The sequence below is a fragment of the Bombina bombina genome, chromosome 4 (genome assembly GCF_027579735.1).
Source record: "Bombina bombina isolate aBomBom1 chromosome 4, aBomBom1.pri, whole genome shotgun sequence".
NCBI lineage: Eukaryota > Metazoa > Chordata > Amphibia > Anura > Bombinatoridae > Bombina > Bombina bombina.
This window is the reverse complement of record NC_069502.1, coordinates 358233920-358247299: the sequence shown is the minus strand read 5'-3', so window position 1 is coordinate 358247299 and position 13380 is coordinate 358233920. Positions and strand designations below refer to the sequence as shown.

Here is a 13380-nt window from a genome sequence, read left to right as displayed (position 1 = left end):
AATTACTATATTTGCAAGTCCCTGAGAGTGAGTCCTTTCTTATGATCTATTGCTTACCTTTGATGCACCCCGGGCAGACTCACAGATTCAAAGTGTGTGCAGAGCTCTGGGACTTTGTGTATATACATATATACATACAGTATATATATATATATATATATATATATATGTATATATATATATATATGTATATATATATATATATTTATTAATATTATATATAGGTATAGCTATATATTTTACAAAAAACATAATTATATATATATATATATATATATAAAATATGTTTTTAAGAATAAATAGAAAATATAACATTGGAATGTGAAATTTTTCTACATCATGTCGGGTTTAGTACACTTGAATAAATGTGATTGGGTTATTGCGGGTGTTTTTTTTTTTTGCAGTTTGTGCTCTCCATTGAAGTCTATGGTTGCGATATTCTTTTTACCTGCTTTGGATTTTAATTGTCACGCTAACATTTTACTTTCAAATCATAAAACAAACTCAACACGATGCCTCCGTCTAGTGAAATTAACAAGCTCTACTCATAATCTAGCACTATGCAAGGGATTAAATTGACTGCACTATCTGACATGCAGATAATAGCGCAAAGTAGACTCTCTTGAATGATAAAAATAAGATTAGACTTGTATTATAAGTTTAGAAATAGAAGTCATGTTAACACACAATAGCAGCAATATTTTTGCACTCCACTTGTAATCTAGCCCTATATAGGTTTATAAAGAATGGATCATCTCCACTATAGGGAATAATGACATAAAAATTATCTACATTTTCCCTTTGGCTCAAATATCAGGGTGTAATGTAATAGAACAGGTGTTGTCAGAACTATTTAAATGCTTCCCCCTTCACTAACAGAGTTGTATTTGTGCTATGTATGCTATTTCTGTACATTTTCCTGTATTCACTCTGTATGTTCCAACTGCAGGTGCCAAGAGCATCCCAAGGATAGGTATTACCATAAAAAACTGGCATGGAAATATGAAATAAATTTCATGTGAAACAGTCAGAACTGTGGGGGCCCTGAGAATATTTTTTTATAATTTATTATTTAGGATATTCAAAGCATGGCACCATCTGGTTTCTTTGTAGTCCAAAACATTTGTGAACACATGTTTTATTTTGCAAGGACAAAATAAATCACACTGAATAAAGAAATACACTATCTGTAATAAAGACATAGTATTAAGTCTTATCAAAGTCTATTTTATAATAATCCAAAGTGTTGTAAAGTTGTAAAGTTATTAACTTGGAAAAACTTTAAATCTATTTTAAAGGAAACACATATTTAATTGCTATTAGAGACTAGGCACAATCATCAAGATTCATTATCAAATGTATGCTATTTTGAGTTCTGTATTTAACCAATGATATAAACCTAAAGCCAAAAAGACAAGCAAATGCCATATAGGGGAAATTAATATTTCCTCACCCAATGGTATCTATCCATAAACTACTTTTGGAGTCTCTTCATTAGTGATGTTGCGAACTGTTCGCCGAACAGTTCCCGGCGAACATAGCTTGTTCGCGTTCGCCGCTGCGGGCGAACATATGCGATGTTCGATCCGCCCCCTATGTGTCATCTTTGAGGAAACTTTGACCCTGTATGTCACAGCCTTCTGACACATTAGAGCCAATCAGCATCAGACACTCCATCACAGACCCTCCCAGCTTCTTGGCAGCAGCCATTTTAGACTCATTACGACCTTGCTTTGTTAGTGAGAGGACCTTTTGTGTTGCTGCTGCTGCCATTATAGGGAAATAGATAGCTAGGCTAGTGTATTTAGTGTCCACTACAGTCCTGAAGGACTCATCTCATCTCTGCTGCAAGGACAGCACCCCAAAAAGCCCTTTTTAGGGCTATAACTTCAGTCGTTTTTTTTTTTTCTTTGTATTTTTATTTGCATTTGCCTGGCTTTCAGCCTGTGTGTGAGGCTCACAGCATATGCTGTGATTAGTGCCACCACTGATATCTGCCTAACAACATTAGTTTAAATTTAACCAACAAAACTTTGAAATTATTTTGCTAGTGTAATTTATTTTCATTTTCTATCAGGCCTGTGTTTCTCAGGCTCACACAGCATATACTTCAGTTTTTTTCAGTCTTTTGGTTAATTGTTCTGTGCCAGCCACCACTCATATCTGCTTAACCTTATTTTAAATTAAAAAAAAAAAACTTTTAAATCATTTTGCTAGTGTAATCTAATTTCATTTTCTATCAGGCCTGTGTGTTTTGCTGACTTACAGAGCATACTGTGTTTAATTGCTGCCCTTCCTAGTCTATCAGCCACGACTCATATGTGTTTAACCTTTTTTTAAATTCCCCAAAAAAATTTTTTAAATCATTTTGCTAGTGTAATCTAATTTTATTTTCTATCAGGCCTGTGTGTATCTGACTTACAGAGCCTATTGTGGTTAATTGCTGCCTTACCAAGGCTAGCAGCCATGACTCATATGTGCTTAACCTTTTTTCTTTAAATAAAAAAAAAAAACCTTAAATAATTTTGCTAGTCTAATCTAATTTTATTTTCTATCAGGCCTGTGTGTATCTGACTTACAGAGCCTACTGTTTTTAATTGCTGCCCTTCCAAGGCTATTAGCCACGACTCATATGTGCTTAACCTTTTTCTTTAAATTAAAAAAAATAAATCTTTAAATCATTTTGCTTGTGTAATCTAATTTTATTTTCTATCAGGCCTGTGTGTATCTGACTTACAGAGCATACTGTTGTTAATTGCTGCCCTATGTAGCAGCCAGCCAGTGCCACCACTCATATCTGCTTAACATTATTTTAAATTTAAAAGAAAAACTTTTAAATTATTTTGCTAGTGTAATCTAATTTAATTTTCTATCAGGCCTGTGGGTTTCTCACTTACACAGCATACTGTGGTAAATTGCTGCCCTACCTACCAGCCACGACTCATATCTGCTTTACATTATTTTAAAGTTAAAAAAATTTTTTAAATCATCTTGCTGCTAGTGTAATTTAATTTCTTTTTCCATCAGGCCTGTGTGTTTCTGGCCCACATCATATAGTGTTACACAGATTAAATTTTTTTTCCACCACTTATATCTGGTGTAACAACATTAGTGTAAATTTTATGTAAAATTTTTTTTAACATCAGTTCTCTTCTAGTGTTATACAATTTTAGTTGCCAGGCCAGCCAGGCTGCCATTAGTGCCAGCCTGTGTGTCTGGCTGCCAGCATATACTGTGCCTACTTCCATCCTCAGTGCCAGTCCACGACTCCTATCTGTTGTAACATAACATTAAAATTTGTAAAAAAAAAAATTACATCACTCTTCGAGTGTTATTTAATATTAGTTCACAGGCCAGCCTGCCACCACTAGTGCCAGCCTGTGTGTCAGGCTGGCAGCACATACTGTGCCTAGTTCTATCCTGAGTGCCTTTACTCCTATCTGTTGTAACATTTTTGTAACTTTTTTAAAAACAAACTGTAACATCATTCTGCTATTGTTATTTAATTGCAGTTGCCTGCCTGCCAGCGTCTGTTCCAGGCCCACTTGCCAACTAGTTACACCAATCATATTTGTTGTAACAGTATTGTTAATATTTAAAATAAAAAATTGCTAGATTGTGAATCATCAGTTTGCTCGTGCCATTGAATTGCAGTTTCCTCCTGCCTGCCAGCGTGTGTGCCCGGCCCACTAGCCAACTAGTGCCACCATTCATATTTTTTGTAACAGTATTGAATTTTTTTTAAATCATAACTTTTTTGACTGTGAATCTTCAGTCTCCTAGTGCCATTGAATTGCAGTTTCCTCCTGCCTGCCAGCCTGTGTGCCAGGCCCACTTGCCAACTAGTTACACCAATCATATTTGTTATAACAGTATTGTTAATATTTAAAATTAAAAATTGTTAGATTTTGAATCATCAGTTTGCTAGTGCCATTGAATAGCAATGTTAAAAGCAGACTCTGCATCAACTATGTAATTTTCATTGGGAGTTTTGCCATGGATCCCCCTCCAGCATGCCACAGTCCAGGTGTTAGTCCCCTTGAAACAACTTTTCCATCACTATTGTGGCCAGAAAGAGTCCTTGTAGGTTTTAAAGTTCGCCTGCCTATTGAAGTCAATGGCGGTTCGCGCGGTTCGCCGGTTCGCGAACAATGACATCACTACTCTTTATATATACTTTAAAGGGATTGCTTGTTCTGGGTCACTTAGGAACCTTTCTGGGGCCAATATTTCAGTCCATAAAATTTACTTATCCAGACTATTGTTGTGTTTAGAAAATACATTTAGCAGATAAACATTTTCAAAAGGATTTTGAGACCTTGCTAATCCTCTATAATCTGTTAAATTAGAAAATCTGCCAAGGTAAATATATGATATATATATTTTTTTTAAAAAAAAACAATTTATATTGAAGTTGTGTGGAAAAGTAACATCCAAGATTCGTCCATAAACAATAATTACAACAGAGCAAGATATACATTGCTATCACACAAAGATTATCAAATAGAACAAAGATTGCGGCATCACATACCATTTCTATGTTCTTATAGAGGAATATGCATAAGTAATAATGAAAAGTATTTAGCTAGGAAGAGATTGGAGCTACAATCATAGGGTATAGAGCTATTTATCGTATTTTAATTTTATGTATGAAGGTAATGGAATCTACAATGTGAGATTAACATACAGAAATTAAATCACATATCATCCCTTAATAAGTATATGATATTTTTTAACAATTTGGTCACTTTCCTTTTTAAATCACTTCTTGGATCTTGTTAAATGCATTAACTTGTCAACCTTTTTTTTTCATCAGACCATTCTCCATTTCTCTTCAGTTCTTCTTGTCTTGCCTTTAGCATATACGATCACTAACTTCTAAGTCTATCCTTTCTTTAGTACCAGTCCTCAGAACTAAACAACAACCAAGATTTTTAGAATTACTTTGGACTACAAAGGGTTAGTTAACCCCAAAAAAATTATTTTATGATTCAGATAGAACATACAATTTTAAACAACTTTCCAATTTAATTATATTATCAAATTTTCTTCATTCTCTTGTTATCCATTGCTGAAGGGTCAGTATTCTGACTCACATAGTTGTAATAATGATCTATCCCTTGCTGAGATCTCTATGCCTGGCCCGTATAAGAAGATGCAATCACTGCAGACAATCCTTGTCAGATAGCTGAACTCACCAATACCTTGTCCATCCACAAAGTTGCTTTAGTCTGAATATCAGCTTACAGCAGATAATAAAATACAGCAGATAAATGAATGGTTACAGTATTTAAGCGGTCAAAAGTTGATACTGATTGTAGCTTGCAATGTAATTAACATGAGTGCTTATTACATGAGGCCTGTTAGCTGCAGCCATGACACAGGAAAACATCATCAAACTACAAGGGCGGAGCAATACACAAAAAAGAAATGCATAATAAGTCAGAGGTAAGAAACTATAGAAAACAGGAGCATTACCAAAAAAGGGTCACTAGATGGCAGTACAGAATAAACATAGGGAAGCCTTGAGAAAAATGGCATAAAAATATATAATTTCTTAACTATAACAACATGAATATTAACAGAGGCTATGTAATATTCTATGCCCCATTGAGGCAGCACAGACAGCATTGCACAACTGAAAGAAAGCTGAAAATATCTATTTAGCCAATCACAAGAGACAAATGTGTGCAGGCACCAATTAGCATTGTTTAACAAGGGATACTAAGAGAACGAAGCACATTTGAAAATAGAAGTGAATTTAAAAGTATGACCTGCTCTATCTGAATTATGCAAGTTTAATTTTAACTTTTCTATCCCTTTAACCACAATTACTGAACATGAGACTATATTATCTGTGAGATCCTGCTCTTAGGTGCTTTGCTATTTCCTATTACAATATATATAGGCTATCAAAAAAAAAAATACTGCTATACATACTGAAAGTCTCTATTTTAGAGGGAAAAAAAACTTGAGCAAAATGTCCCTTTAAAGAACACTTGATGCCTGATTTTTTTAATTGATATAAAACATATTCTATCAATATTTAAAAATAAAATATTGTAATGCAATATTGAAATATGTCAAGAGTATTCTTTTTATTATACTAGTGAGCGTACAGACAGTCCCATGAAAAATTAGTAGAGCAACGTTAAACAATTTCATTCTTTCTTAAAAGGTGAAAAGAACATTTTGGTGTTCAATAATATCTATACGGCTCTAAATGTAACCAACAATGATTTCCTTATTGTGACTGTGACTTTCTATAGTGATTCTGAAGAGAATCTGTTTTGTGGTAAATGGAGAACAGTGTCATATAATATGCAACATTAGAAAATCATGCAAATATTCCTATGAAAGCTTTGGAATAGTATCACAATGTCTCATGTGCCTGCGTCCACTATCTAAGACCACATATTTAAATTGTGGCAATAATTAAAGATGGTGGGAAGATGAAAATGATCACTATTTACTGTGTAATTTTGGTGATTTAGTATTATGTGAAATACCAGAAATCTAGAGAATCAGTCTAGAGCAAAGATTTCACAATCAAGTAATAATAATAAAAAATCTATTTAAATTTTTTATCAAATATATCTTTTCTTCTTGTTATCCTTTCTTAAACCTTATCTCCTTTTTCTTGAAAGTTTACCAAGGAAAGTTCAGGAAATGCAAGTATCTTGACCACCAATGTTATACATATAGGCCTAGATTAAGTGGATTGTAAAAATATTAGCAGTATTGTACATTAACATTGCTCAAGAGCAATCAACAGGGTTTCTATTTTTGCTCTCATATTACAAGTCAAAAGTTTATTTTTTATCCCTCTATCAATAAATTTGGGGCTTGCTAACTTCTGCATTTCCAATGGTGCACTAAATCCCTCACATAATAGACCATTAAGGGGGTGCGCAATAACATTTTTGCTTTCTAGGTTTGAAGGACTCAGCACTTTGCTGCTTCACCGATTGCTTACTAATTTTTATGCTCCCCAACTGAACAGCTAAACAGATTAACACACAACCCTTTGTGCGTAAGGTGGTAAAAGAAGGGAGAGCTATTGCGGGCGAAAGGAGCCGGACACACGCTAAAGAAAGATGTAGTCGGCAGGATTCTAACCTGCGTAGGCAAATCACAATGGATTTTTAGTTCATTGCGTTAACCACTCGGCCATGACTACATAGGTTGGTGATGACAACAAAAGTAAAGAGTCTGGAGCAAACCTTCAACTACCAAAGCTTAAAAGCCCGGTAGCTGCCTACTTTCCAGGGTGGGTCAAAACCATACAGAAAATTCCCTGGCTTCCCTTCAGATGCTTACAACAGGCTTATTGACTTTTTTATTTTTTTATCGTAATCATTTCTTGCAGTTTTTTTAATGTATTTATTTATTGGAAAAGCCCTATGCCTGCTCCCACGAAGCCCATTGTTCCATCTTTGGCTTTTAAATTTCAGGCCTGAGTCAGAGTAGCCTGAGAGCTAGCCCGCAAACACAAACAGCAGGCATGCGCAGAGCGGTTAGCTCTGTTGGTTAGTGCATGGTACAAATAATGCTTAGGTCGTGTGTTCGATCCCCATATGGGTCACTTACTTCTCTGTGACATTAAAGCTTCTGCCAGAAAATGTAGAGACAGCGCAGGTCTTGCAGTATGCCGTTGGCTACTTTTGGACCACTGCAGTGCTTGCACCCCTTAGTAGCTTAACCTTTTGGTAACTGGTCCTCATACCGCCCAACTTAAGCCAGCTAAACAGATGCATGTGCACCCCTGCTGCATCAGGTGGTTAAAGGAAAGGGGCCAGATACTTGTTAAAGGGTGCCGTAGTCGGCAGGATTCAAACCTGTGCAGGGACATCAAAAGGAAAGAGTCTGGAGCAAACCTTCAACTACCAAAGCTAAAAAACCTGGTAGCTGCCTACTTTCCAGGGTGGGTCCAAGCCATACAGAATATTACCTGGCTTCCCTTTAGATGCTTACGACAGGCTTATTGACTTTTTTATTTTTTTCTCGTAATCATTTCTTGCAGTTTTTTTAATGTATTTATTGGAAAAGTCCTATGCTTGCTCCCAGAAAGCCCATTGTTCTATTTTTGACTTTTAAATTTCCGGCCTGAGTCAGAACAGCCTGAGCGCTAGCCCACAAACACAAGCAGCAGACATGCATGCATTCATGCCCGCACGCATGCACAGGCAGGTTAGCTCAGTTGTTTAGAGCATGGTGCTAATAATGTCAAGGTCGTACGGGCCACTTCCTTTTCCCCTTCTCTGTGACATCAAAGCTTCTGCCAGAAAATGGAGACACAGCCATGGCCCTGCAGTATGCCATGGGCGACTTTTGGACCACCGCAGTGCGTGCACCCTTTTTGCAGCTTTCCCTTTTGGTTACCGGTCCTTATGCCGCCTAACCTAAGTCAGCTAAAAAGATGCATGCACACCCCTGCTGCATCAGGTGGCTAAAGGAAAGGTGACGGACACTTGTTAAAGGGCACCATAGTCAGCAGGATTCAAACCTGCACAGGGAAACCTCAATGGATTTCAAGTCCATCGCCTTTACCCCTCAGCCATGACTACATGTCTCCAGTATGTCGTTGTTGGATTAAAAGAGAGAGTCTGAACCCAACCTTCACTTACCAAAGCCTGGTAACTACCTACATTCCAGGGTCCAAACCACACAGAACATTGCCTGGCTTCCCTTCATATGCTTACGACAGGCTTATCCCCGTACAGGCCACTTCCTCTTCCCCATCTCTGCAACATCAAATCTTCCCATAAAAAAGGAGAGAGTGCTGGGGTCTAGCAGCATGCCCCTTAGCTGCTTCACCTATTGCTTACTGGTTCTTATGCTCCCCAACTGAACAGCTAAACAGATTAACACACACTCCTGGTGCGTAAGGTGGTAAAAGGAGGGACCTCTTGCAGGCAAAATGAGCCGGACACACGCTAAAGAATATCATAGTCAGCCGGATTCGAACCTGTGCAGAGAGACCCCAAATGATTTTTAGTTTATTGCCTTAACCACTTGGCCACGACAACACAGCCTAGCAAAGACATCAAAAGGAAAGAGTCTGGAACAAACCTTCAATTAGCAAAGCTAAAAAGTCCAGTATCTGCCTATTTTCCAGGGTGGGTCCAAGCCATACAGAATATTGCTTGGCTTCCCTTCAGATGATTACGACAGGTTTATTGACTTTTTTATTTTTTTCTCATAATCATTTCTTGCAGTTTTTTTAATGTATTTATTTATTGGAAAAGTCCTATGTTTGTTCCCAGGAAGCCCATTGTTCCCTCTTTGGCTTTTACATTTCAGGCCTGAGCCAGAGCAGCCTGAGAGCTAGCCCACAAACACAAGAAGCAGGCATGCACAGGCTGGTTAGCTCAGTTGGTTAGAGTGTGGTGCTAATAATGCCAAGGTTGCTGGTGCATTAACATTGCTCAAGAGCAATCAACGGGGTTTCTATGTTTGCTCTCATATTACAAGTCAAAAGTTATTTTTTATCACTCTATCAATAAATTTGGGGCTCGCTAAATTCTGCATGTCCAATGGTGCACTAAATCCCTCACATAATAGACCATTAAGGGGGTGCACAATAACAATAACACAGTAACAGCTTCCTACTGATGTAGGCTATGGGTGGTCTTGTCCTCCTTCATCCACTTGGCTTAGGACTGCTCCCAAAGTGAACAAGGAGGCATCTGCATGAACACAAAAACGTTTGTTGGAGTTAGAAACGACTAAGACAGGGTGCAGTGACCAATGCGGTTTTGAAGCTTTGGAAGGCAGCTTCACACTCTGGGGACCACAGGACCTGTCGGACAGTCTTTTACAAATTAGGTCGGGCAGGGATTTGGCAAGGGTACTGTAATTGGGGGCGAATTTTCGATAATAGCCAGGAATCCTAGGAAGGCTAGGACTTGGGTCTTGGTTCGTGGAGTAGGCCAGTTTGCCACTGCCTCAACCTTGGCCAGCTCTTGCTGCTGCCTTCTACAGCCCACTCAGTGGCCCAGATACTGGACCTCCAAGCGACCTATGGTGCATTTGTCGGGCTTCAGGGTCAGCCTGGTGGATCTGAGGCAATCTGAAACAACACCTAGGTGGATCAAATGGTCCTCCCAGGTTTAGCTGAAGATGGCGATGTCATCCAGGTATGCGCAGGCATAGTTCTGGAAGCCATCCAGCAGGCGATCCACCATCCTCTAAAAGGTGCCTGGAGCGTTCTTCATCCCAAATGGCATGACCTTAAACTGGTAGAGGCCGAAAGGGGTGATGAAAGCAGACTTGGGGACAGACTCAGGGTCTAGGGGAATCTTTCAATACCCCTTGCAGAGGTCAAGGGTAGTAAGGAAGTAACCTCTGGTGATTCTATTTAGGAGGTCATTGATTCGGGGCATGGGGTAGGCGTCGGTGGTGATTCTGTCATTGAGCTTACGATAGTCAATGGAGAACTGGGTAGTACTATCTTTCTTGGGGACCAGCACCACCTGGGAGGCCCAGGGACTGCTGAACGGTTCAACAACACTGAGGTCCAACATTCCCGGAGCTCCAGGTGCATACTGTCTCTGACAGCTTCAGGTACTCGGTAAGCTGCCTGTCTCAGGGGAGCCTGTCCCAGAGTTTCCACTCAATGTATGGCCACTGTGGTATACCCCGGTACATTAGAAAACATTTCCTGGTGGTCCTCTAGTAACTACTGTCTAGTAACTGCTGCTCTTCTGTGGTGGGTCGATCATGGACCAATTCTCTGACCTTGACTGGAACATGATTGTAGAAATGTTCCAGGAGGAAGAGCTGTGCCACTTCTGCCACAATGGCGGCTTTGTAGCCAGCTAGCCAGGAAGTCATTGACCGGGTGAACTGGTGTGTCCACTCCGTGAAGGGCTGTCCTTCCTGCTTCCTTAGTGCCTGGAATTTCTGCCGGTGCGCCTCTGGCGTGAGTCCATAGCGAGCAAGGATACAGTCTTTCACTTTGTTATAGTGCTTCTGATCCTCGGGAGTAGAGTGGAAAGTGGCCAAAGCCCATCCAGCTAATTTACCAATCCGGACAGATATCCTATTAAGCTGCTATTTGGACCATCCCATACCCGCTAATACACTCACAGACCAGCTCTGAGATACATACAGATAGCTGCAGTTTTTTAGGCTAGCATATGTCCTAGTGGATTATCTGTATATCACTAAACAGTTACATATCTACTTGGTCTTTACCCACTATAATTGGTCATTGTCTATGTATTACATTAGATCCATTATGGATTCTAGTCAATGTTAGCCCTTGCACACGAACAGGTAGTATTTTCATGTGGAATTAAGCAGGACTATTATTTGTATTTACCTGTCAAGTTTGAAGAATTAATTTGGATACAATATCCAACTTGCTGCATGTGTTTTTAATTGTTGTCACCCATTTTTAATTTTATCTAATAAATATTTTATTTTATATTCTTGTTTGTACATAATCCCCACATCGGAGGGAAGAGTGCTTTTATTAGTATCCTGCCCAGTTTCCAAGCTGGAATTGTTCTCAGATAGTCTGTCTGCATGGGTGATCCCCTGCAGCTCGCATTGGGTTTCAAAAACCTGAAGATAGCAGTCAATATCCTCCTCCTCTTCTTTGTAGGCTCGGAAAGCCCCATGGGGTAACTTGGATGATTGGGAAGCCTGCACCTTAGAAGAGGACAGAGTCCCTCCCGTGGACTGGTGGAGCTCCGCTAATTTGAGCTGGATAACCTCCCAGATGATCTTGGTGATGACCTCCTGTGGTGACCGGGTATCACACAATGCCAATCTCCACTCCACTTCCCGTTGTATATCAGACGGGGACATCCCCGGGGTGAATGTTGTACTGGGTGCTGTAGTAGGCTGTTCATTGCCCTGGTCATCATCTGACCCACCAGCAGCTTGGTCTTCTTCCAGCATTTATCTGGTAAGGGTCATTCTGCTCTTAGTGCCTGCAGTCTTTCCTCGAGTCTCCATCCGAGCTTGTCTTTAGGTGGTGGTTTGAATGTTCCAGGGAATTGGAAGCATCCCACCGCTGCCACCAATGTGACGGATTACCGGCTACCCCAACTGGGTAGCTCCACAGACCGATCTCCCAAAACCGGGAAACCACTGCTATGTAGCGAAGAAGATGTGATAGTAGCAATTCCCACCCAAATAACTAAACATACTAGCATTCTGGTAAAACAAGAAGAGACTTTTATTGGGGCAAACACACAACATTTATACAGAAACTCATCTTGATAAGACACTAGACAATCCTACAATTTTCCCGCCATTCCTGCCCCTCCAGACAGGCTGGCACCTCCTTAGACCCCCATGTTTCAGTGTGTCCAAGCGGCCCCAGGATGGGGATTCTGGGGTGATTCTGTGTGAGCGAAATATGGTATCTTCTTAAGTGCTGAATACCGATCTCCCAAAACCGGGAAACCACTGCTATGTAGCGGAGAAGATGTGATAGTAGCAATTCCCACCCAAATAACTAAACATACTAGCATTCTGGTAAAACAAGAAGAGACTTTTATTGGGGCAAACACACAACATTTATACAGAAACTCATCTTGATAAGACACTAGACAATCCTACAATTTTCCCGCCATTCCTGCCCCTCCAGACAGGCTGGCACCTCCTTAGACCCCCATGTTTCAGTGTGTCCAAGCGGCCCCAGGATGGGGATTCTGGGATGATTCTGGGTGAGCGAAATATGGTATCTTCTTAAGTGCTGAATATATTTAAAAGTTATAACTTTGTCAGCCATTCAGCTATACACATCAGATGTACACTATGGTCACAAATATTAATTCTGTTAACTCTTTAATGTCGTTACAGCGTTGTATTCCGTGTGAATTTTTCTGGGCTTTAGCGCAGATGGATGGAATACAACGTCCTAACGGCTTGGCTTTCCAGAAGCAACTGGCCCTTCCCTGATGCCTAGCATCATAGGTACGCTCCCCTGACGCGATCCCATCATTGAAATCTCGTGATCATGTGCACGATCATGATATTTCAAATTGTTTACATCGGAACAGTTGTTCCAATGTAGACACTTTAACCCCGGCAGGAATGGGTTAAAAAAATCTGCAGATTGTTGGAAATTTCAGATTATTAAAACTAGCTATCTGTCTACCCACTTATATATCTGTCCTTAGCTATATGCATAGTACCAAGTGGGAATGATCTGGTTGTCCAGCTATCTAGATTGCATCATAATGGGCTGTAATGTAAAAATATGTAGCTGTTTCTATTTATTTTATACTTTTAGTATGTTCATATGATATCAAAGGCTAGAAAACAAAACAAGTTCAGCAGTGTAGTATATGTGGTAACAATTATATTAAATGTACTTGTGCCCGGGGTAAATTCAGCAGAGACTGTGTGATTTAGGACAGC

General features: G+C 39.5%; 1 non-coding gene across 1 annotated transcript; it reads right to left on the bottom strand.

Annotated features, from left to right (window-relative positions):
• Positions 1-8485: 8485 nt before the first annotated feature.
• On the bottom strand, positions 8486-8567 carry TRNAS-UGA (transfer RNA serine (anticodon UGA)). Its single transcript has one exon. It is a non-coding gene; the product is annotated as a tRNA-Ser (tRNA).
• Between the last annotated feature and the right edge of the window lie 4813 nt (positions 8568-13380).